Consider the following 24,955-nt stretch of genomic DNA (forward strand, 5'->3'; position numbering starts at 1 on the left):
AATCGCTGAACTTTCCTGCAGGACAGTCATGCCAAAGTAAACAACTACATCTACTTAAGCTTGGTTCAGGGTTCGGTCGTAGAATGTCCTTGAGTGGTGTGTTCAGTCTTCAGATTTAATTATTATTGAAAATATTTGGCTGAATTTGATGAAAGCAGTGGAAATGTGAAAACCAAAGATTATCAATGATCAAGTAAGGAATGGGCCAGGTGACAGAAGCTTCTAAGCACTTACAGGCAACATTTATTGGAGGTTATAAAGAAAAAAAAGATTCTTAAACCAAATTTGACTGGTTGAATAATTTTGAACATGAATGTTTTTTTTTTCATTATTCATCAACTTTACGCTTTCAGAATCACTCAAATGTGTAGTAATAAACTTTCCCCGATACTTTGATGCCTTTGTTGAAATGTTTTCATAAAATCTTGTTGGCAGCAAAATGTCTTGCACGTCAAGGGGTTGAATAAATTTGACTGTATGTTATTGTAAGATGGCACTTAAACTCAAGTAAAATATAATGTATTATTTGTGTTCAAAAAAATGTAAAATAAAAAAATAAAAATAAAATAAAATAATAATACTTAAAAACAATTACTGTCATATTATACAAAATAAGATTGTTCTTAATTATTAAAAGGTTAGAACATTACTTAGATATCAGCATATTAATTTCCCAGATGAGAAAAACAAAAAGGGTTTTCACTACAAACACCATTACAAACACTACAAACCATTAACTAAAAAAATGGTTTCTTGTAGTGTGTTTTGGGACATATTCTATTAAGATTTAGTGATTTTTTTTTTTTCAGCAGGGTTATATTAACAGATTAGAATAGAATATATTTAATGAGTTCAAGTATTCAGTGGAAATCAAACCGTGGCGTCGCTGGCGCCATGCACTGCTGTTTGTAATTATTTATTTGTAAGTAAAAATAGTGGTGGAAAAAACAAGGCAAACAAAAACCATATTCATCCTTTCGAAAGATATTTCGCCCATGAGACGTTACCCCAAACTAGCACTAGATGGAGCCAATATAAAAGAGATACAGACAATGTCCGTCAGCAATGACAGCCACCACGGGTATGCTATAAGAAATTGTAAGTCAAAAAATTAATTTGTGTATTTGAGAGGAACGCGTTGCGATTGGAGAACATCAGCATATACACACAGTTTCGCCGCACTGAACTGACACTTGAATGAAAGTGTATAAAAGTAAGCACATTTAAGGCACGTGCACGTTACACCACTGCACATGCTCAGAAACGTAAACAGCTTTTCGTATTGTGTTATTCACCCTATGCACACTTTGTCATTTAGTGGGTATATACACAAGTTATAGCATAAATAATGGACTACATTTTCTTCAAAATCATCTTTTAATTTCAGTAGGCATGACGTTGGCATGTCTATCTCTATTAAATTAATATAAAGGCTTGTTAAACACGAACCAAATGTCTGAAATAACACAAAAGGTCTGTGTAACTGGTTTTCCCATACTTTGGAAGATGAAAGGCCATAATTCTGTGGATGACACATTGTTTGGCTGTTCAGGCAGCGCACTGCACGAGTCGTATTTCTCAGTTGAAAGTGACGTTACTCGTTTGGCACAAGTTATCTATCGTCAGAGTGGGAGTTACTTTCAACTAACTGTTGGGACGCAGCACGGACTACATACACAAACAGAACAAACTCTCTTTATGAGTTTTGTGACATTGTATAACAGTTTGTGGACATATCCTGGTGAAGTCGGAGCAGATTAGTGCCTGAAAGGAAGAAAGACTGAAGAAAAGTTTAACAAACGACGAGACGGTGAATCACATTTTCCACGAAGATGTACAATGAATAATCGACTCTCATAAAGCCGCTTTTTGAGTTTTGTATCGAAACAATCAAACGCGACGTCTGAGGAAATTATTCGTTCATTTGTGTCTTTAAGAACGCTTTACAGATAGCCTAACAGCGATAGTTTAATCGATGGTCTACATTTTAAGTTGTTAAATCGATTTGAAGCGAAATTTTAATGTACATACATGTGTAAACAAAATCGAGATACTATATTTTCGCCATGTAGCTTTTTTCCACGACTCTGAGATGGTTGTGTGGATTTGTGTCGTGGGAGGAATGTGAGTGGAATTGTCGCTCATGGAGCTTCAGGTGGTGTGCGGATTGCTCTACTGCTGCCTGCTGCCCATCTTTTTACTGGCAGGTAAGACATAAACATGTATTAGATCCAAATGCACAAGTTTGAATTAAATCCCTAATAACATTTGCTTTCTCCCTTTTCACTTTTTGGATTTACCTTGCTTTAGCAATTTAGTAAGAGTCAACAAGATGTTTTAAAACTAATGCCAAGTTTTTCAAAAAGCATTTAACGTTTTTTTTGTGTGTGTTTATATTGGTTTTATACATTTTAAAACGTTTAAACCGGGTTACAAACAACATGATTCGAAATGTCACGTGGTGTAACCATGAAACTTCTGAACCGTTTCTTACACCTTGAATACACTTCTATGTAACGTATGTTTTAAAAATGTAACAGTTTATGGCTAAAATGTGTGTGTATACATATGATACTTTTAAAAATTAAATTCCTTGTTTCATATTTAATTATAAAAAACATATAGATAGATGGATAGGTATAGGTAGGTAGGTGTGTCATGTTAGCTACCTATTTTACGATCCAATCACATGATAACAGGAGTTTCACTTTTGCACATCAGCTTCATTGCTTGAATGTGTGCTGCTGAGTGCAGTGGGTGATCTCACCTCATTCAGGTGTTTGTTTTGCAGACACGCCCGAGCAGCTCACTTCCTCTGGGCCTAAACTTATTTAAAGATGCATCATGCATTCCTGCTGCCTGGATTGCATCTCACATCTGTTTTCTTTCTCAGACTTGTTTTACTGTCTTCTCCCGCAGTTCATTTTCTGCATAATTTGCTTGCATTGTACCGAGAACAAATACTTTCATGCTTGTGGTGTTTAAGCCTCACTTCAAATGAAGAATCTAATTAATGGCTTTTCACACTTGAAATTGTTAACCCAAGGTTAGTTCTTACCGGGTTGCTAATTAATCCTGCAATGTGTAATACCTGGGTGAACATTTTTATTTTCAGATTTACAACAATAAAAGTATTAAATGAAAGTGATAAATATGTATATACAGTCTTAAAAAAAGGTGCTTCACGATGCCACAGAGGAGCCTTTTTTGTCTAAATGGTTCCATGAAGAACCTTTAAAATCTGAAGAGCCTTTCTGTTTTACAAAAGGTTCTTTGTGGCAAAAGAAGGTTCTTCAGATTCTAAAAGGTAAGAAAGAGATGAACCTTTGACTGAATGGTTCTTTGTGGAACCAAAAATGGTTTTTCTATGGCATTTCTTTGAAGAACCTTTTAAGCACCTTTATTTTTAAGAGTGTTACATGACAACCAATCTGTGAAAGCATCTTAAAATCAATTTAATCCAGTGGTCTCTATTTAAGTCTGGAATACACTACATGGTTTTTAAATCTAAACAGATTTTTAGAAAACTACGCATTATACGACGAAATGTGTGTTGATTTGCTAGGGAATGCATGACAAATAAAAACATTTGTTTTAAAATGGGCTTAAAATATAAAATTATATTAAATTATATTCTGTGACTGGATGAAATCATAGTTTGAAGTTAAAATATCTGAGTCTGTGCCTGTCATACACTTTGCAATTTTCTGTGAAATTTGTCAACTCTGACTGCCCAGAATCTGCAGACTGGCTCTGACTTTCAGAAACAATCGTCAACTCATCTAAACTGCAAATTAGGGCGAAAATCTGGGCAAACGTTATGAAGTGTATTCCAGCCTTTAAGCTCAATGCTTTTGGGAGATGCAGCCCTGATCAGTTCCCAGTGGATAAATTGGATTTCACCTTGTGCATGTCTTTTTATGACTATTTTACTGACTATTTTCCTTGTATGCTGAAACTAAACAGCACATGCAAGGATATTTAATTAGACAAGCGTAATTTGATCACACTGTGTATGTTTAGTAACACATTTTGTTGTTAGTACTGAAGTTAAATCTGTGCTATAAGTATGAAACCTTGACATTAACATTAATAATAGTACAGAGTTAAGCGTAGTGTGAAAAGCCTCTGTTTGCTGTCAGGCCAGACAGGTTTCTATATTTAACATTTCTCCCCTGACTGTAAAAAAAACAGGAGAAAGTTATAGGCTGAAATCCTGCCATGTTTCATAAACCAAATGTATAAAACTATCCCAGGCAGGTAAAGATTAGCCAGAGGCAGCGTCTGTTGACAGGATATTGTTTGAACATGTGGTTTCGCATGTCATGTGGGACTCATGTGGCACACAGGAAGAATCGCGACGTGCAGCGAACGTCTCGGGTTCTCCTCAGACTCACGCGTGCGGTCAACCAGATTTGTTGAGCTCTCCACGTGGTTTTCAGTGGCAACCGTATAACTTTTTACACCTGCACCGTGTAAACAATCATCGTTTAGTTCAAGCCTAATAGAAAGCAGCTAGAATGCATTTTGGCTTATTTCGTTCTTCTCAATGGATCTATTGCATGTTCTACATTAAAGTAGGGCAACCACAAAACCTGGGTGTGTTAGCAGCACACGCTACCATGCTAACCAGTATGCTGTCACAATACAAAGCCTCAGCGCCCCTAAGGAAACTGCCATGCCTGAAGTTGGCCTGAGGCTGGAAAGTGTGCATCACCAAAAGATTTGAAGAGTCCTGAGATGGCTCATGCCTTCCAGTATGCCACTCACTTTGGACCTTTTATACTCGCTCAAGGGATCTGGACTGTTTTACTGTCAGATCTGAAAGTGAGAAAGACAACCGCACAGAAATTCAAATCCTTATTCATATAGAGCGAGTTCAGTCCACGGGTACTTTAGGCCTGGGGAAAATATCAAAAACTTCATACTTAAAGTACTTCCGTACATGTCCACTGGTGTGAATTGACATCAAAGCAAGGAGAAACTTATCAAAAGTAATGAATTGCTCAACTTAAACACAAACCATTAACCAGTCATGAGATACAGCCAGAAATGTTGGAGGTTTAAAAATCTGCTGATTGTGCTGGATTCAGTGCTTTAAAAAACAGCTAAAGTCATGGCAAATGTTTTGCTGTTACTTTAACTCAGCGAAACAATTTCAACTTCATTTCAAGTTACACAAGGTTCTAGGAAAGGTTTTACAAAACTTTAAATGACTTGTATAGCCAATTTGATTATACTAAATTAAATTTAAAGGCATCAAGTGAACTTGAAGGGTTAGTTCACCCAAAAAATGAAAATGCTGTCATTAATTGCACACATTCATGTCATTCCAAAGCTGTAAGACCATTGTTCATCTTCAGAACACAAATTAAGATATTTTTGATAAAATCCGAGAGCTTTCTGACCCTCCATAGACAGTAACACAAATACCACATTCAAGAGCCAGAAAGGTAGGACTCTTGTAAACGTGCGGCAGAGACTGACACGGAAGAGAAGAAATTGTTAAATAAAGTCATTGCTTTTGTTTTCTTTGTGCACAAAAAAGTATTCTTGTAGCTTCATTACATTAAGATTGAACCACTGATATCACATGGACTATTTTAACGATGTCCTTACTACCATTCTGGTAGGGCTGTTTGATTCCGAAATTTCAAAATTTGGTTCTGGAATCGATGGGATTTCTCACTGTTGTTTTCAATTCTTTTTAGGTTCTTGTTGTTTAGATTGGAGAAACCTACACTCTAAAAAAGCTGCTGGGTTAAAAACAACCCAATTTGGGTTATTTTGGTAACCCAACGCTGGGTCAAATATGGACAAACCCAGCGTTGAGTTATTTTAACCCAGCCAGTTTGGTTAAATCTTTAACCCATCATGCTGGGCTGTTTTAATTAACTTAAATATTAAATGAAAATTAGTATTGCTGGTTTCAAATGAACCAAAAATAATTATTAATACGTGAAAACACCAATTGACAAAAATATGACAAATTGAATTATGCAGCATAGTTTTTAACTTTACATACATTTAAACTCATTTTAAACTACATACATTTAAACTAACTTTTCTCTGTTATCCTTTTTAACTGAAATAGTGCAGATCCTCGTACCTTGTAGCCTTCTCATTATATAAAGCTTCTCATTATATAAAGCTAAATTATGATACATTTCTGATTGATTTTAAATGGTAATTTTGTGTGCATTGCCCATGAAATTAGTCATAGCCCACAGCTCAGCAGTGGAATTCATTTATTGCATGAATGGAAAGAGACATGAAGTGTCTAAAATACATGTGCACAGTTCAGCTGAATGATGTTTACTTTAACCGTATGCTTTGCACAAAATTAACAAACTGTACACTGAAACAAAATAACAAGGACATTAACAACAACAACTGGTTTATCTGTCAATCAGATGCACTTTTCGGCCACTGATCTGTGCTCTCTGTTTTCTTTCAGAATGATCATTTTCTGATAGAAAGGTTAAAAAAATAGCATTTTATTTGAAATGCAAATAAGATCAAGACCCTCACTCGTGTTGTGATGTTCTTCTGTTATGCAGCTCTCAAAATTGTGGACACCATATAGCTAAGCCAGTTCCACCGTAAAATAACCTCTGAATCGTTTTTTTGAACTGGTTCATTAAAAGGATTTATTCAAAAGAACCTTTTTTGTGGACTTCTAATCACTATTAGCGAGCAAGAGGCAAATGAATGGGTGCTTCTCAAATGGAAGGCTGCATCCTCAAACTCAGACAAGCTCAGTACCAACATTTAGTTTATTTCCGTGAATCAGCATTCAGTGACTTCGATGGTGCAGCAGCTTAGATGTGCTATGCCGTCAAGCTTTGTAGAATTGAAAAACGGCTCTGAATGAGGAGTCGATTCCCCTTCACACTTACAAAAAGGTTCCAAAAGGGTTTTTGGTTCCCCAAAGAACCTTTTGGTAAACAGTTCCTGAAAGAACCATTTTGAAGAACATTTTAAAAATCTGAAGAACCTTTTTCGACTATAAAGAAACTTTTCTGCACTTGAAAGGTTCCGTCAATGTTCAAGGTTCTTCATAGAGCCATTGATGCCAGTAAAGATATTTTTAAGAGTGTTGATGGAACCTTTGGAATCGACTCTTGATTCCCAACACTTTGGAAGAAATCTGTTCTTTTTGGAATTGTTTCCCAGCCCTACCTTCTGGGCCTTGAACGTAGTAGTTGTGTGTTCTATGCATGGTCTCAGTTCTCAGATTTCATCAAAAATATCTTAATTTGTTTTCTGAAGATGAACAAAGGTCTTCCAGGTTTGGAATGACATGAGGGTTAGTCATTAATGAGAGAATCATTTTTGGTGAACTAACCCTTTAGGTTTTTAAGTTGAATTAGGGATTGTTTTTTTTATTTTTTTATTGTGGGCTTACAAAAAGATTTGACACTGTGTATAATCTTCAATAAATATTTTGTAATTGTGGATATATATGATGCGTGTATAGAAAGCAGTCATGGACAACCACACTGCTGTAAAATTTACTCCCCCAAAGCTGCAGAGCCTATTTGCATTTTAGGCAGGAATTTGTTCTGCTTTACACCTACTGTTATGCTGCCTTGAAGTTCTCCTGGGAAGTACACACTTGGGAAAAATGATAGAAACCAAAATCATCTTGTGATGTGAAGTTATTTTGGACTGAATAAGATGAACATTGGGCTATTTAATTTCTCTCTTTTTCACTTCCTGACAAGCACAGGAAGCTTTTTAGTGCTTCTGCAACAAATGAATGGACAAAAGATGCACATTAGGTGTAATTGATACTTTGTCAGTGTGTTTTACGGGAATACCCACTCAAGGGGAAAGTACTCTTGTTGCATAAGCCAGATGCCTTATAAATCATCTAAATGAGTAACATTTTCTAGCAAGCTTAATCACTTTTCTTCATTGACAGTAAACAAACTGCTTATAAACTAAACTATAAAGGCAAAATTGACCATTACAGTTTATCCAGAATGCTAAAGACTATCCACCATGATTCTTTAATCAAGACATCCTAGACTCTGCAAGTTGGGGCTGAAAGAAGATACCGAGTTTGCCACTGGCAGGTGTGACATGGATGGCATTTTTACACATTTGTCTCATTATGACATGACTCTGACAAGGCAGTAGGTTGTACAGTGCAATAGTATGTGTAAATTGTGGCTTACAGTTGTAAATGTTATATCCTGTGGAGTTTAAGTAGAGTTACCAAAAGTAACCAGTCCATAAATAAACTCAACTTGTAGTAATAAGAGGGCTAATTCAGCACACTTTGTCCAAAACCTTACTAAAACCATAACCACATCAAAAATGTAAGTGCTATTCATCACTCTCAGTGTATCAACTTTGTACCACACAGAGCTCTGCAGATTTGTGGTTCATCTTCTTTAACAATTCATAGAATATTCATATAGCTTCGGGGAAAGCATTAAATAGTTCTCTATAGTCTCCAAGAAAAGTGCTATTTGTGATCAGACCAGAGGAAATGCTCTTACTTAATATACCTAGGGAAACACCTAGCAGTGATGGTGCAATGTGGCTTAAAATATTCTTGTCATAACATGTACTTTTTTGTTTTTGTTTCATGTACAGTTCCTTAGAAGAACAGCATCTGATATACTATCAGTGTGATTTGGCCTTCATGAGAAAATCTGTCAAGCATATCCAGGTCATACTTGTTTCAGGATTATATATTTTTTTGCAAGATTTTTTTTGTACATAGTATAATTATTTTTAATAATAAATTATTATATTGTTTTTTTATTATATAATAAATTAATATGATTGCAAACTTCAGTTTTGTAGTGGAATATGATCTTGACATTTCTATAGAAGATTCAGTCAGGGTGCACAGATAATTTATAAAGAGAAGCAGCTGCATTGAAAGCTATATTAAGTCTGGAGATATTATTGTAAAAATACTTTAATGTCTTATTGCTAATGTAATCAACTGGCTGATTAATGAGTTAGTACGGTTATGTGAGGCAGAAGTGTTTATCAAGAGATCAAACAGTGATTCAATCTATTCTTGACTCATTCTTGGTCCCTTTGGAAGTTTCCACCAGGCACTGATTAAGTATGTGTTTATTGTTGCTAGTTAGCGGAGATAAATAGCAGGAGATAAATATGCTAATGATTTGCCTTGTTTTTGTTGATTAGTGTGACATAGAATGTTCTGACCCCATTAATATTTTCATGGAAGTGCCAGATTTAATTGACCACTTTTATATTTTGCATTTCTAATTTCATAATTAAAATGAAGATTATTTTCCATGTTAATCTTGTTTTTGTTTTGTTTTTTCCCCTAAACAGTTAAAGTCACAATATTTTATATTCTTGGATTAAAATATATATATAAAAAAAAAAACACTAGAACAGTGTTATGAATTTTGTTGACTTGTGTATTTTATCCCAAATGTTTCCAAGAATGTTTAAATCCGAAGAAATAAGCAATTTAACTAGGAACAGGCCGTGTCATTGTGTGGCCTTCCAATAGATGTCATACACACTCGATTTCTGGTTTTATATTGTAGAAAACATGGAAACCTTCCCTCCAGAATCTAGGCCTTCAATGGTTGCTGAAATGTGAGGGGTGTACTCACTTTTGTGACATACTGTATGTGTTTTTGACAGGTGACAAACGCATAGAGTAGCATTACAACATAACTTTCAACACCCTCAAATGTATCTATTATGATTAAACAGCATTGCTTTACCTCACATACACATGACCGAAATAAGCGGAAGCGATCAACTGTGACAAAATAAAAGCTGAGCTGCTTTTGAGTCGTGTGTCGAAGACTACAACTCCCATAATTCCACACTTAATCATGGCGTCACCAATCTACGTCTTTGTTTGTTTTGAATATGCACTCTCTCGCGGCAGAAATTACATATTGTACCTTTAAGCCGAAGTCAAATTCCATTCAGTCATCTTGACACTCTGGGACAGATATTTTGTATATGTTTTTGTCATAATCTAATCAACAACGGAAGGATAGAACCTCACCCTAGAAGTCCTCACCCTACATTTTTTTTTTCCTTTTCACTTGGACGTATGTCATAATATTTATACTATTATGTCATTACTTCTGTTACATCAGGAGTTTAATTGAAAGGCAGGACTTTTAGTTCTATGTCCACTGGCCACCATATTGATATAACAGTGTTTCGTCGGAAAGACATGCAGTTGGTTTTTATATTTGTTGTCATTCTGTGTAGCCCTGCCCACAGTGAAATCTCATTGGTCAAAAGTCCTAGTCCACATAATAAACATTTAACATTGGTTTGGAATTTCTTTGTACTTCATTGCCATGCTTTGTTAGGATATGGTGTTATACTTTTAAATGGCCACAAATCAATACCTGCTTGGATTCTGAATAAGAGGCAGTTATCATAGAATACTCTGAAAGGATTTTCTCATTTGTACACTACCTGTCCAAAGTTTGAAATAATTAAGATTATTTAAGGTTTATTTAAGATTATGTAAGTCTCCTGTGCACACCAAGACTGCATTTATTTGATCAAAAATACAATAAAAACAGCAAAATTGTAATTTTTTTTTTTATGATTTAAAAGAACTGTTTTCTATTTTAATATAATTTATTCCTGTGATAACAAAGCTGAATTTTTAGCAGCCATTAGCCAATTCTTCGGTGTCACATGATCCTTCAAAACATTCGAATAAGTTGATTATTTGGTACTCTATTTAAAAAAAAAATGTATTGGTGCTTATTTATTAATAATGGTTCTTATGATAATCATTAAAGCTGCTTAATATTTTTTGTGGAAACATGATCACTTTTTTTCTCAGGATGTTTGATGAAGAGAAAACTTTCATTTGATATAGAAGTCACGTTATAGATGTCTTTTCTGTCACTTTTGTTCAATTTAATGTGTCCCTGCTAAATATTTTTTTTCAATCTTTCCTACATCAAACCTTTGAATGGTATTGTATGTTAGTGTCACTAAATAGATAAATAAATAAATAAGCAGTAATAATAAGTCAAGTTTCTTGAGGACTATATCAGCATATCAGAATGATAGAATTACATTTGAAAATGTGTTAAAATAGCAAACAGTTCTTTAATTTGTAACATTTTTGACAATATTACGGTTTTAATTTTATTGATCAAATAAACGCTGACTTGTTGAGGATAAAAGACATTAAAAAAAACATTTAAAAATCATAATTTTTTCAAACCTTTGACCGGTAGTGTCCTCTAACAGAGCAGGAATACTGTTTCCTCTTTCTTTGCACTGCCTATCAGAGTAATGAAACGCCACATACCCGTAAAAACTAATAGATCACCCCTGACTGGGCTGTTTGTTTTGTCACCCCAAACTATAACACGACTCAGTAAGCTATTGCCTTAACCGCCCGATGACTGGAAAAGTGACCATTTTCCATCAAAACAGGATGCACGTCGTGCTGATGGAGCAGTGGCTCAGGGCTTCCACCAACAATTGAAAGGTCACTCTTTTTAAGTCCCATTGTTACAAGCGAATGTGTGTGTGTGTGTGTGTGTGTGTGTGTGTGTGTGTGTGTGTGTGTGTGTGTGTGTGTGTGTGTGTGTGTGTGTGTGTGTGTGTGTGTGTGTGTGTGTGTGTGTGTGTGTGTGTGTGTGTGTGTGTGTGTGTGTGTGTGTGTGTGCAGTCATATCTGCATGAAACGCTTATGAATGTGAATACACCTCCTGAACAGAATACACATGATTGTTTGTGTTTCCTTCACCTGTGTACAGGACGTCCCACACAGTAATGTAAATACAAGTGATACTGGAGCACAGTTAAAACTGTGAAACACTTTTGAATAATGTATTTCATAAAGTATAGCATCTGCTGAATAGTTGTCCACTTGCAGCTCAATTTTTCTGTCCATGCTAAGCTGTACTTTTCACGCTAGCTGTGTATACATGCAACTAAAAAATGCATAGATAATTGCATTTGATGGCTCATTCAGGCTGAAAAGCCTTAGTGTAAACATCTCAATCGATCCAGTTGAGCTTGATTCAAATTAACTTTCAATCAGGAAACGGATGGTGTGGACTTGAAATGCTCTAAATAAGAGAAAACAAAAGCATAATGCTTGAATCCGAGTGTTTCCTTAATCGGATTCCAAAATAAATTGGATTTGATTCATTCGGATTGATGCAAATAAGTGCAAGTAAACATGCCTACTGTTATTTATTTATTTATATCTTAGTGAGAACTCTTTCGTAACTGATGGAATATGGTGAAATCTTGCGGGAAAGGTGTTTGCAATTTATTTTCCTTGGCTGTTGTACAAACACATGGAACAAGTATCGAAGTTAATCGCTTCTATGAATTATAGCCGTATCTATGCTGTTTTACAAAAATCCCAACCTTCTTTAGCTACAGACATTGTGGCTGTGCAATTACGTAATAATGTTTTTGTGAAGACATGTCTTTTGTGATGAGTGAAGTATTCATTCAGTGTTTGGCCTGAATGTTTGGCATTTCTCCATAGGACTGTGTTTCTGAATTGTGCTCCTGGGCCGCCCCTTAGCACTGAATGTCTCCCTTATCTAACACTCCTGATTCAGCTCATTAGTAGAGGGTTCACTGACCTGAATCGGGTGTGTTTGGATATGTTGGGAATGCAGTGGGCTACTAGTGCACTGCTAATGCCCAAATAGTATGTGAAATTGTATGCAGTAACCAACAATAAAAGGGATCGGTGTCTCAGTAATAATTTTGGTTTCAGTTAAAAGAACATCAAATGTAAAAAATAAATTTAAAAAATTGCATTTGATATCACACTGAAAATGGAAAGTCATGTCAAGTAGAGCTGAGCGATTTTTTTCATATCTATATGTATATTAACCATTGGTCTTCCATAGTAGCATACATTTCGATCATGACAATAACAATCAAAAATTGTGAAAATAGCAATCAAAATGTAATATGGTTTCTATGTATTTGTATGAAAAACAGAAGTCGAAATACATTTAGTATAAATGCATAAACGCTATAGCTTAATCCAGCCTGGTCTCATTGTTTATACGTTGCATTAGCAGCACCTTTTTATCGATGCTAAAACGTACAATTTAGACGTATTTTAACGTTTAAAACGTACAAATACCTACGTATTTTTTGCTAAAAAAGGTCAAATATTTACGTATTTTTTTATTTCATTAAATTATTTGTATCAATGCTTTTAAAATCATTTTACTAATAAGCGAGTTAGATCTTATCCCCCTTAACCTACCCCCAAGCTTAAACCTACCAATTTCATAGCAATTATGCATTTTTATCATTTTATTAATAAGCGATTTTGATTTTTAGCCCTCTTAACCTACCCCCAAACCTAAACCTACCCATTTTATAGCGAATATAAAAGGATGTAAAACGTAACTGACCAAAATATGCAGGGAAATGACCATTTTAGTAAGAATTTGGAATAAAAATATTTTTTATAGTCGCTAATCCCACTCCTACCTCTAAACTTAACGTTAACCATAACTCTCTCTGTACAGTAATAAAGAAAACAAAACATGACAGACTTAAAAGTGCACAATCACTGATTTATTGCAAAAATGTCAACAGCCGTACCAAAAAGTAATCCAAATGACGATGCATTTGCAGCCGCTGTCCTCTCTGGCAGAATGCAGTAGGTTTGTTTGAGGTGCTGAGCAAAATTTAAATCGTTAATCGCTGAAAATATCGCCCGCGCATCATTCAAACACATCTCACCAGAAACACGGCATGTCGTGATCTGTGACGAAGGCAGGCGAGAGCCAATGAGCGTTCGATTTTCCTGCCGTAAAACCTGTCGTTTCTTAATGCGGCAATATTTGAATTTGGAAAATGCACTTCAGCGCGGGTTTATTGCTGTTGCTGCTCGGGATGGAGATTTGGGTCTGTTCCTTGCAATCGTATGGATTCTGAAGATCTGGATTACAGTGCACAAATAAAATCGTTTCATTTTGTAATCATGATGCTTGTTTGGTGTATTTTATGGTTCTATTGTTAGTCACAGCATGTCGGAGAAAACGCCTTTTGTGTCCCACCACGACAAACGAAGTTAATATTACGTTAATTGTTAAACGATTGCAGAAATGTACTTTAGGGGTTTAAAGTGTAGGCTTGCTTAACATTATGTAGACCTATTCTTGGAAACGAGCTGGCAGCAGAAATCACACAGAACAGAATGAAATGTTATAATTTCATATTAAGTAAACGATTCAACTATTTAATAATGCAATTGAAAACATAAGGCCATTGGTATGACAATTAAAAACAACAATAATAATGAAATTAATGCCGCGATTTCAGTATTCATAAGGATTTGTTTTTAGGTGTCCTCAATACGTCAGTATTGTACGTTAAAATGCTAAAAATACGTATGTATTTGTACGTGAAGATGCTGTAAATACGTCAATATTGTACGTTTTAGTGTCTGGAAAAACGTAAGTAAATGTACGTTTTGTAGAACCACATTTTACGTAAAATACATACGAATTATCATGAGATCACGTTGCTTAATCACATAGAAAATACTGTAATTATATTTCATTACGCCTCCTTCAATCTTCAATTGGTCAATCTATCTTCCTGCGAAGGGTCGGTTGACTTTGGCTATGTTTCCACTAAAGTATTTTCGTTTTAAAATGCATAACTTTGGTTGTATGCGTTTTCCACCTTCAAAAACTGAGACTTTCGAAAAGACCCTGTTTTAAAAGGTTCATCGGATGCAAAACTCACTTTTGCATGTTGTATGAATATTAATGTGTGTTGGCAGTTTGTGTACACAACCACCCTACAATGATAAAAATCCACCCATCTTTAAAATGAATATCCCCTTTTTAAAATCAGGTCATTCTCAGTTTCTTGTCGGTGTGACAGCACACCGACAGAGGCCGCTCCCACGATAGTTAATTGACATGAGCGCCTTACCTTAGACCCGCCCTCATTGAGCTGAAACAGTCCGACTCCGATCGCCATTGTGTCGACTCGGGTGCAGGGGAAGACGAGAATGTCTTCTACTGAGCAATTGAGGAGTTCTGTTGTTGGATGTAATAATGAACATAGCAGTCATCATTTACTCCCGACATTTGAGCCACTGAAAACGCAGAGGATTAACGTTACTTTCGTTTTGAAAGGACAGCGCCGATCCCGATCTACATATGCATCTATGTTCGTGCAAATCATTTGTGATGCAGCGTCACCCACAGAAGAAGTGAGTTAAAAGGTTTTTTAACGCATCTTTGCAAATGGCCTTTCTTAATAATGTGCTAGTTAGCAAGTTTCGCAGCTAAACGGGGCTAAAGTAAACATTACGGCTCGTCTTCCCACGACAGAGGGGCGGGGCGAGCAGAGCTCATTAGCATTTAAAGGAACATGCAACAGAATAGCTTGCTCTAAAAAGGGCTGATTTTGACAAGGTAAAAAGAGTGTTTTTGACACTACCATTGAGAAATTTCAACCAAAGTATGTTATAGACTTCTCATTAAGGCCCTAAAGAATCATATCAACTTTTGGAAAGTGGGCATCCGATGACTTTTAAAAACGTTCTGCGTATCCTTGATGACCGTGTAAATCAGTCATTCCCAAAGGCGGGGTCCCAACCCACAAGTGGGTCGCGGGAGATTTTGTATGGGTCGCCAAGTCGAGCACTCTTTTTCAGTGCGCTATATACTCTTGATTAAAATTTATATGTGTAGTTCACCTATTAGCCGCACGAGGGAGCTCGTCGTTTTCTTCTTCTTCTGCTTTCTTTTTTTGTTGTTGTTCTTTAGCTGCGCTCTGCATCGCCTGTTTCACACACACTCTGTCTGCAGTGCTTATGCGTTGCGTATTTTTTTCCGCACCCATGTTAACGGATTGGAGCGTTCACACTGCACGCGGTTGCTGTCCAGCAGTACGTCCCAGAAGCAGTGCGTTTGCAGCAGAGCAGCGATCATTTCGGCAGAGTCTATTTTTTGCTGTGCTGCAAGCGCTGAATTAAAGTGACAGCGCATTGTTCGCTGTAAAAATGAACATGGATTGACACGAAAATGTCCCATAAATGCATATAAATGAAATCCACTGTTTCACAGTCAACACGTGGCTTTTTGGCTAGGTTTAAAATAAGCAAAAATGCAGTTTTAAAGAAAAAGGGAACGTAATACGTGCACTTGTCCAGGTAGAAAAGTTCTTTAAAAGGATTGTTTTTAATGAAAGATTTAATGCGAAAGAAAAGCATGAGAGCTGACTGTTTCTGTCTGTGGTAAGTTTTAATTAAAATATTTTTTGATAGCCCAATTTTTAATTAAAAAAATGAAGCTATAGCCTCCCTATGTTGTGTTTAAATGTGTTGCAACTTGCTTGAGCAACTTAATATACAAATCTAGAAGTCAAGTGCATTGAATAATACGTTGTTTTTATTGAATTTAAACGTGAATATGTCTGTTATTGTATTAGTTTACTGTGATAAAAGAGGATCACAATGCTGAAAAAGCACTTTTTGATTTGATATCAAAATAACGGATAAATATTGTGTTTGTGGTAAACAACATTTTCAGCAAATCTGCAGTTTACTTAAATAAAAAAAAAAAGGTGCTTTGTCAAATATCTGTATCTCTTTTAAATAGTTAAGTGGAAGCATGACCTTAAAAATGGTCATACATATTTTGTTAATGCATAAATTCTCTTCGTGATATATGAACTATATGGGCCTAATGTTTATTGGGTCACAAGGATTTATCGACTTTAAAATGTGGGTCCCCAGAAAAAAAGTTTGGGAAACACTGGTGTAAATAATAACATCATGCTTATTTGTTGCGTCTCATTTCGGAGGCTCATTTAAGAAAAGTATAATCATTAAATTGCAAAGTGATAGAAGTGAAGAAATGACAGTATTTTTTACACCCCAAGGATTAACAGTCAGTTTTATTATGGTTACTTCTCTTAAGTTAAAACATCCTTGATGACGTATGCAACCGGAATGGTCATGTGACATGCGTTTTCGGTTGTGTGGTGTAGACGGAGATCATTTCTGAAAAGGAGTAAAAACACCAGTGTAGGCGAGGATCGTTTTCATTTTAAAATGTGTAAACAGCGCCTTGTATATAAAAAATATATAGAATTTATTCAACTTTTTTTGGTTTGAATTTGGTTGGAATATGTTTTGCCTATAAACCTGAGGTCGGGAATGATTATTACACAAATCAACATGTTTTTGACTCAAGAACACTTCTTTAAATTTATTATCACTTCCAACACTGCTACCTAATTCCAGTATGCAAATAATGTTTTTGTAATATTTTATTGTCATGAATAGAATGTCATAACAGTTGCATTTTTTTTTTGTATGCCGTTTTTTCCCTTTCAGACAATTTCTGCCAAGTGGAGCCTGGCTGAAAATATAGCCCAAGTTTTGCGTTGTCTGTAATTAACGTCTGAGAGCTTGTGGCGGTATTTCTCAGCCGTTTTAAAAGGTACTTGTGCTGTTTTTAGAAGTGCAAACAGTTGGTCTGCTCTGCTTTGTAAAAATGTAATTTCGGATGACGAGGAACCAGCTCAGCCCAAATGTCTGCATGAGTCTGGAAATGGATACTGCATGTAATTTTGCCAACGTTTGGTGTAGACTATGTTTTCACATCCCACTTCAGTATGACTGGCACCTTTTAAAGATTTTCTATTTCCCATGACTGTGTGAATGGATCATGACAAAAATGATTGCTGTATATTCCATCATGAATCTTTCATGTTGTTTCATTTGCCTTAAAGGCTGATCTTGTAACATGATAAGATAACTGGTCACACTGATCATGATAAATGAGATTATGGTACTGCCATATAAAGGCTAAAATCACATTATTTTCCTTGTATGTGGAAAAGAGTTGTTTGGAAAGCACTCGTGTTAAAATGCATTAATAACATAAAAAATGATTGATTGATTTAAATCTTAGAGCTACATTTACAAACATTCCCCACACTAAAAAATGCATTTAAAACGAGTAAAGATTGTGCTGATTGGAGATCATTTTGCTGGCAGAGGTTGATACCGTAAAGTCCTAAATCAAACATATATATGTTTAGTCAGTAAGTACAAATCTTGTAACTCAGGCTGTCCTTCCAGTTTTATTGCTGAAGTGGCAGTAAAACATTATCCTGTTTGTGGGTTGTGGCCATTAAAAAGGAATTTAGCTTCCCGCTGTGGGCAGCATCAGACCGGTAAACAGATAAATGTGGACTGTGCCAGAGGAGCACGGGTGCACTGGAGGCCGACGCTGCCAAATTATGAGGTCTGCACCTGTCTTGGTCTTACCAATTTACTTTCTGACCTCTAGAAGAAGACAAGAATCTACAGAGTCACACCGCTTACAATGGAGGAGTAACCGTAAATTTTATGCAGTGTATACAAAAGTGAACTGAACAACTAGTTGTTTATGACATATTTAAACTTGTGTCAAACATATGTCATCCCTCTCTCTTTGCACGGAGGAAGAAATGACAGGGAAAGATGTATTGACTCATTCGTGTTGCCAGATCTCGCTAGGAAAAAACAGCAAACATGAACACAATCATAATAAATCTAAATAAAGCCAAATGCTTTATATTAGATATAAGACGAAACTCGCACCTGTTTACTTTATCAACTCTGTAAAACTGATCGCTTTATGAGCTGAGCCCAAACAACAGGCCCAACAAAATGCTTATAATAAGTGGACATGGCAACACTTCAAGATCCGTGATCTTTGTGAACCAGCCTTCCAATTATGAACAAAACATGATGTCAGTGGTGGCTGGGTCAAAATTGGAAAACAGAACAAATCTTTGGTTGCTCTAATATTAATTAGGTCAAAAATAGACGATACCATATAAGACTTCAGTGTCAGTCATTGCAATTTCAAAATGTGTCCAGATTTGTACACACACAAAACTTTACTGCATCTACCCAATAAAGTAGAAAAAAACATTACAATAATAATATTTACATAATTTTAGCATTTTTAAATTATTTTGAATGTAATGAGACCTTGTCCTACAGTTGTAGACCCCCCCCCCCCCAACCCTATGAAATTTCAGTTATTTTTTAAGATATTTACCAAGTGATGTTTAACAGAGCAAGGGAATTATAACACAGTATTTATTATTATATTATTATATTATGTTTCTTATTATATTTTTCAAAAATAATAAAGTCGTATTAATTTCAATATGCCTGGAATAAAAGAAATATTTAAATAAAGAAAGATAAAAACTGCTGAGGTCAATATTATTAGCCCCATCTGTTTGATTGGCTACGGAACAAACCACTATTGTCCGATGACTTGCCTAACTAACCTAACTTGCCTAAATGACCAAATTAACCCTTTAAGCCTTTAAATTGCACTGTAAGCTGAGGACTAGTGTCTTTCAAACAACTAGTGAAATAATATGTACTGTCATCATGGCAAAGACAAAAAAAAGTTTAGTTTAGACTTGAGAAAAAAAAAAAAGATTAATGCTTACAAAGGAGGAGAAGCCTATGCACATTTTATCTAAGCTTTTTCAAGTGTCAGGAATTGGCGTGAGAAGTATTATCAAGACGTTTGAAGAGACAGAACAGAAGCAGGAAGCGAAAGATTTCAAAAACTTTGGAAAGAAAACTAGTGAGAGAGGTTTCTAAAGACACAAGAACAACTGCTAAGACATTAGTGAATGATTTAACTAAGCTTGGGACTGATGTCACTAGAGGCTTGCACAGGAATGGACTACGAGGTTACCGTCCAAGAAAAAAAAACTCCACTTCTGAAGAAGAGACACCTTGAAGCTAGACTGACGTCTGAAGGACAACCTGGAGAAAAAATGTGCATACTAGAAATGTGTTCTTTGGTTTAGATGTGACAAAACTAGAGTTCTTTGGCCACTGAGATGTTGCCTAAGTTTGGAGAAAGAAGGGAGCCCTGCTCAACCCAAAGAACACCGTTCCCAGAGTGAAACATGACGGTGGGAGTATAATGCTATGGGGATGTTTCAGTGCGTTTGGAACTGGGAATCTTGTCAGCGTCAAAGGAATCATGAAAAAGGAAGGCTACGAGAATATTTTGAAAGACAACCTCAGGCAGTCTGCAACAAAACTTGGTTTGGGTTGACGCTTTGTCTTCCAGCATGATAACGACCCAAAGCATACCTCATTTATGGTGAAGAACCACCTCCAAATTAGCAAAGTGAACATCCTTGACTGCCCAGACTTGAATCCAATATGTGGGGCTCACTGAAGACTAGAGTCCATGCAAGGAGACCAGTGTTGTTTTTGACAACCATCTTAGATTTAGTCTTAGTCTTAGTCTTTTGGACTAAAATGCTTCTTAGTTTTAGTCAAATTTTAGTCACTTCTATATGTGATAGTTTTAGTCGACGAAATGTCAAAAAGGTTTTAGTCTAGTTTTAGTCAAAAAAAGGGAAAAAAGTAGTCTTTTAACAAATTAATGTAGGTCAGTAAGTATTTTGCTGTTGGGTAGTGTCACTTATAAGTTCTGAAAATAGCAGACCTATAGTTCAACACAATGTGAGCTTCCGGATCGACTATTTTCACCAATAATTACAATAATGAAGGAATGTTTTAGAACATAAAAGACAAACAAGGATGGAATGCTAAAACGGCTTGCCATATTAGTACAGCAAAGAGTATTTAATGCTAAAACGGCTTGCCATAGCGTCAGATACTTTTTAAGTTTTAATTGGCGTGCACAATAAGCGGAAATGTCATGCATTTTAAACGTCTGACGGACCACCCACTAACATTTTCGTCTATTCTCGTCTCGTCAACGAAAACTCACACACGTCTCGTCATGTTTTAGTCATCAACGAGCCATTTTTATCTCGTCATCGTCTCGTTATCGTCATGAAAAAAAGTGACGAAAACAACACTGAAGGAGACCAACAAATCTGGAGGAGCTTGAGAGATTTGCTAAGGAAGAATGTGCTGTGAGTCCTCAGGAGACATGTCTGAAACTTAAGAATGACTAAATGCTGTTGTCAAGCAAAAGGGATACACTATTGACTACTAACATCAGAGGGCTAATAATTTTGACCTGTAGACTCTTTATTCTTGGTTAAAACTTTGTTTCTATTTGTATTACAAACACTCCAACCTTCCTAAATAATTATATTAAGTTTAGAAATGCAGTGTTGAAAAAATCTTCTCTCTGTTAAACAGCACTTGGGAATTATTTAAAAAATAATGAAAAAAAATCATTAATATTAATATATCGTTATTGTGTAATAAAATTACTCATATCATGGTCATATTTCTCACTGTTGTTGTGTCATCTCTACTGTGTCTAGATAATAAAAAGAAGAAAAAAAATATTAGTGTTTACAGCATTTAACAATAAAATAATTTAGATTGCATTTAGACATACTTCATTAGATCATTTACCGGCACTAAACAGTTCTGTGTAAACAAACAAGTTAAATGCACGCCACTGAATCATGCAGAATTCTCTAAAAATTCCTCATACTTGGATTGCAAGCCCTTCGCCTTTTGCTCTCACATCCCACAGCTGAGTTTGTGTGCAGCGACCTGACCTTGTATATAACAGCATTTGATAAGAGTAAGGAAAGGAGGGATAGGATCAAATTCTTCTTTTGTTATAGAGCATTTCATGGAAAATTGCTTCACTGTGCTTCCTGAGCCAAAGATTTTGGGCTGATGGTACATTGTCCACCGCCTTCCACCCCCAAGCTGGTCTTTGACACGGCTGGCTAAATGTTTGTCTGCACTAGTGTGTCAGATTGGGCGGACATGAACACTACAAAGAAAGTGAGAAAGAAAGATCAGCGTGGGTTCAGCAGACAGAAGTAAAAATGAGACAATTTCCTCTGTTGTAATCGTGCGGGTGTGTTATCTCTAAACTCCACATGGTAAGACTTGCTTAGATATGTGCCCATGTCTGGGTGGCGTCAAATAGGACTCGCATTCACACATAACATTCCCCACTGTGCTTAAATTATAGGAAGAGTTCGCTCCCAAATTTTTTAGTCTTTCATTATTTCATATCATTATTTGCTTTCCCCCAAGGCATTCCAATGCTACTGTTATTTGTTCTGTGGAACACAAATAAAAATAGTCTATATTTGACTTGCTGTCAGATCATTCTTCCTCTGTCATATACAAATTGGCTTGTGTGGAGGGTTTTGAAGCATCTAAGAGTCATTCTACAATTTAGGATACATTTCTTGTCCATTGGTATTTTTTGTGTTTTATTTTATCTTAATAAAAATTGTGTTTTTTCTTTTTTTTGGTTGATGATTAAGCTTACCAACTAGCAGATGTTGCACTGATGAACTGAAACCAATAGTTATTTTAATGAGAAAAAAGGTTTTGTATTATTATTATTATTATTATTATTTGAAATGGTCCCCCAATTCTAAAATGTGCCAAAAAACACTGGTGTTTGCCATTAAACCTGAACTAAGATTTTAGAGTTTTGAAGGGAAGATTACTAGTGGAACTTTGCTCTGTTCCTCTTTTAGAATTTATGGGTTATATCTCATAATTCTGCCTTTGTAACATACATTTGAAAGCTATAAAGTGAAAATTGTGAGATATAAACTCTTAGTTGTAATAAAATAGTATTTTTTCGCCTCTGAATTGGAATTTATAACTAACAAGTAGTTTTTATCTCACAATTCTGAGAAAAGAAGTCAGAAATGTGCTACCTGGTCTCATGACAAACTTTTTCACAAGAAGCGAAATATGTACCAGTAAGTACATGCAGTGAATATTCATATTCAGTATTCATACCCCTTCATTTTTTCAAGTTATGCTATGTTGTTAACAGCTTGTAAATTACTTTTATCCCACATCAATCTACACTCTGTATACTGTAATGGGAAAGCAAAAAATGGGGTTTTAACATCTTTGCAAATTAATTAAAAATAAAAAAACTTAAATGCATAAGTATTCATCTGGGACAGTTGAAATTTAGCTCAGGAGCATTCATATTGTCCAGGGCTCAAAGACAGGATTGCATCAAACCACACATCTGGGGAAGAGTTCAGAAAAAAATTCTGTTGCATTGAAGGTTCACAGAAACATGTAGTCTCCATTTCTCTTAATGAAATAAGTTTGAAACAACCAGGACTCCTTATAAAGCTGGCCTTCTGGCCAAACTGAGCAATCAATGAAGAAGCGCTTTGGTTAGACTAGTGACCAAGAACCTGATGGTTACTCTAGTTGAGGTCCATGATCATATGTGAAGATAGGAGAAGTCTACAGACAAACATCACAATAATTCTCCACCAATCTGGTCTTTATGGCGGTGTGGTCAAACTCAACACACTTTCAATTTGAAAAAAGCACATAAAGGAACCTCACACTGAGAAACAAGATTCTCTGGTCTGATGAACCTCGATTCCAAGCTTCATATTTGAAGGAAAGCAGGATCATTACCTGCAGAGTACCATCCCAAAAGTAAAGTGTGCTGGTAGCAGCCTCATGCTGTGGGGTTATGCGGCAGGGACAGCAGGACTCGTCGGAGTAGAACAAAAGCTCAATGCACCAAAATCTTGAGATTTGCCTTAATAAAAACCCAGTCCAGAGCATTTAGAACCTCAGACTGGGCAGAAGGTTCACCTTCCAACCGGGCAATGAACCTAAGCACACAGCAAGAGCGGCTAAAAGACAACTCTGTGAATGTCCTTGAGTGGCCCAGCCACAGCCTGGGCTTGAACCCAATCAAACCTTTCTGGAGAAACCTGCAAATGTGTGTCTGCCCCCATCCAACCTGACAGAGCTTGAGAGGTGAAGAGGTGAGGGAAAAAATGGCAGATAATTGCCAAATGCAGATGTTTCAAAAAGTACTGAGTTAAGGTAATGAGTACTAGAGCACTATGAGTATGAGAGTACTGATGAAATGTACTTATTTAATAATTTATTTAATTTTGAATACATTTATGAAGTTAGGATGCGGAATCCTTGGCTGTGAATCCTGTAAAAAAAACACGACTCACAATAAAAGAGCTGAAAGATGAGAGATCAAAAAAGCAGGCTAAAACGGTTTTTAAAGCGTTTTTACATCACATTTGCTTTTGCTCATATTATCGGGTAGGTTTAGGTGTAGTGCAGATGTTTCGTTATTTTCAAAGTTAGAGTTTTAGCGCTACTCAACGGACATTTAAAGTCAGAACTGTGGTAACACGTACAAAACCAATGTCACATAAAACGTACCATATGTATGTTCATCTGTTCCAGGGAAAAAAAACACACACGCTGATTTAACTCCACTCATGACGGAGGTATGTTTCTGTCATGAGATAAGATTAGAATTGCGAGTAAAAGGCACAAGTTTATATCTCGCAGTTTTGATTATTTCTCACAATTGCGATTCTTAGTTTAAAACTCGCCTACACAGCGAGTGTTATATTTCATTATATTCCCTCCACACACTAAAAACTCCTGGGTCAAAACTAACCCATAATGGGTTATTTTTGACCCAAATCCTGGGTTAAAAAGGGACCAACTAATTTCTGGGTTATTTCAACCCAGAAAAATGGGTTATTCTTTTTGACCCAACTTCTGGGTTAAATACCTGACCCAAATGCTGGGTTACAATAACCCAACATTGTAGTTAATATAACCCAACTTCTGGGTCAAAAGAACAACCCAAATATCTGGGTTGAAATAACCCAGAAATTAGTAGGTCCCTTTTTAACCAAAGGTCAGAGGTCAAAAATAACCTAACTTGGGTAACTATGCCAGTATGCCTTATTTCAGAAAATAAAACACTTACACACTTCAAGCACTTTTACATTTTTATTGCATTAAATTAAATTCAATAAAAAAAAACACAAACTTGGACCTATTTATTTTAGGTCACACTGTAATAACATTGTATAACAATTAGACATTTAAAAAATAGAAAAATAAACAACTTATTCTCTCTCAAACATTTGACAGCATTCAATAACTGGATTGAACTTGAGGCTTTAAACATTGGTTGTG

The sequence above is a fragment of the Garra rufa genome, chromosome 3, assembly GCF_049309525.1.
Source record: "Garra rufa chromosome 3, GarRuf1.0, whole genome shotgun sequence".
NCBI classification, from domain to species: Eukaryota; Metazoa; Chordata; class Actinopteri; order Cypriniformes; family Cyprinidae; genus Garra; species Garra rufa.